The 2500-nt window shown below is 46.2% G+C and overlaps 1 protein-coding gene across 4 annotated transcripts in view; it reads right to left on the bottom strand.

The window, feature by feature from the left end:
* The window catches only part of LOC123766144 (nuclear hormone receptor FTZ-F1 beta), a 294638-nt gene that overhangs the window by 149030 nt on the left and 143108 nt on the right, over window positions 1-2500 (bottom strand). The gene's annotated exons all lie outside the window — the stretch shown is intronic.

The following is a 2500-nucleotide window of genomic DNA, read 5'->3' on the forward strand; positions in this document are numbered from 1 at the left end:
AACACAGTCTTGCAGGTCCTCAACTCTTGCATCAGTGGTTTGTTTTTCATAATTTCACAAGAACACAACTGTTACCTTTCCTGGTCACTCTGGAAATATCTTAACACTCCAGTTTTGCTTTGGAATGTTGGCACTGTTTTTGGGTATAAAAGGTATGACAAATGCATGATTTTTGTCGGTAATTTGAGGAGTTCTAGATACTTCTTATTTGTTGAGGGGTGGGTGTATTTGTTGAGGGGTGGGTGTATTTGTTGAGGGGTGGGTGTATTTGTTGAGGGGTGGGTGTATTTGTTGAGGGGTGGGTGTATTTGTTGAGGGGTGGGTGTATTTGTTGAAGGTGGGTGTATTTGTTGAGGGGTGGGTGTATTTGTTGAAGGTGGGTGTATTTGTTGAGGGGTGGGTGTATTTGTTGAGGGGTGGGTGTATTTGTTGAGGGGTGGGTGTATTTGTTGAAGATGGGTGTATTTGTTGGTAAGTAAGCATGTTCTTATAATTTATAAGTTTAAGGTCGTTTTGTGTTGTTGGTTGGCGAGATGTGTATTTGGTCTTTGTTGATGAGGCACATAAGCACACATTCGGGGCCGCAGGACCGAGGAGGACCGAGAGATTTGGATTTTATTACATTAGATTAGAAATGGGAATGAGAAAGCATGATCGCGACATACAAGATCCGAAAAGACCTTTGCAAATGACATGAAGAAAATGTTTAGGAAAAGCAACAGCAGAAGGAAAAGCCATGGACGGAAGCTGTAGACTAGTGAGTAAAGAGAATGAGTATATATTCAAAGCTAACACTACTCATAGTTTTAAATCAAGGTATGATAGCAATGTGGTTAGACCAACTATTATTCATTATATTCATTATATTCAACCCAGCCTCCAAAAAGGTAATATCTATAGTGACTATGGAAGCAACCTACACAATATGAAATTTTCCATTCCAAAAAAGACCGCCTTTTCCAATATTGACTTCGAAGATGACCCGAGTAGAAGGAAGACAACACCCAAGCCTGCCTAGGTTGACCAGACCACACACTAGAAAGTGAAGGGACGACGACGTTTCGGTCCGTCTTGGATCATTCACAATCGACTTGAAAATGGTCCAGGACGGACCGAAACGTCGTCGTCCCTTCACTTTCTAGTGTGTGGTTTGGTCAACATATTTCAGCCTCGTTGTAGCACGGGCTATGGTGAGCCCCTAAACCCTACCTAGGACTAGTATAATGCATATGTGTATTACATTTGGTCTGGGTTAGCATGCATTAGGGCTAATTGAATTAATTTACGATTAGGATAGGTCAGGGTGATATTTGGAGCCTTGGTTGTTTTAAATGTAAAACAGCAAATGAAAAGGCACAGTCCGGGAGCTTACGCTTGGTCTGGTACTCACAACTATGCAACAAAACACACACACACACACACACACACACACACACACACACACGTACATACTAGTAAGATAAGAGACAGAGGAGACATGATTGAGATATACAACATTAAGAGATACATATGGTGGACAGAGAGGAAATGTTGACACCAACAGAAGAGAGGATGGATGCAAGCTACAGGACCAGATGAGCCACAGAGATACAAGCTACAGGACCAGATGAGCCACAGAGATGCAAGCTACAGGACCAGATGAGCCACAGAGATACAAGCTACAGGACCAGATGAGCCACAGAGATGCAAGCTACAGGAACAGATGAGTACGAGAGGACATACTCGGGTCGGGAGGCCCAGAACGATGGTACAAGCACCAGTAGGTGAGTACAGAAGCAGAGGAGGAAAGTGAGAGAGAGAGCGGCCAGAGTGAGGAATGCAAGTAGTGGGGTTGAGGTTCGATTCCCGGGAGTATCGACCAGCGGCGTGGTGCACATGCAACCCATAACACTCCCGCTCCTCGGCCAAAATAACACCCATTCCCATCAAGTTTTGACGTCCTGCGGGTGCTGTGGTGGGAGGCTTCCCTCCTGTGTACTCTACTCCATACCATCTTCCTGTGAGTGTGAGTGTGTGAGTGTGAGTGAGTGTGGCGTGAGGCGGGTGGGTACAGATAACTTTAAGACGCCTATACAATCAATAAACAATCAGTATAAGGAGAACGGAACGGAACAAGCGGCCCCGGCGACGGTCAACTTTATCCTTTTGATGACCTTTGCAAGCCGTTCATTAGATGACATGAGTTGCGTTCTAGCCACCACTGACAACCTTACCGCGCCCTGCGCACCTCTCCTGGCTAATCACCCCCCCACACCCCCCTCCCTCCTCCCACCCCCACACACACTAGCGTTCTCCACCCCCCCCTCCACGGCCTCTACGGCAGTTAAACCCAATTCATGGCATAACTGACCTCACTAGAGTACCAGAGGCCGTCAGCTAAGAGCCTCTTGGGAGCCACTGTAACTTCCCATCCACGGAGGCTTCGATGATCACTTGTCACTGAACAGTTCCTGGATGCAACATGACTTCTCAAACCCGGGTAACTGTACCCCCAACAACT

This window comes from Procambarus clarkii, chromosome 9, assembly GCF_040958095.1.
Source record: "Procambarus clarkii isolate CNS0578487 chromosome 9, FALCON_Pclarkii_2.0, whole genome shotgun sequence".
Classification (NCBI taxonomy): Eukaryota; Metazoa; Arthropoda; class Malacostraca; order Decapoda; family Cambaridae; genus Procambarus; species Procambarus clarkii.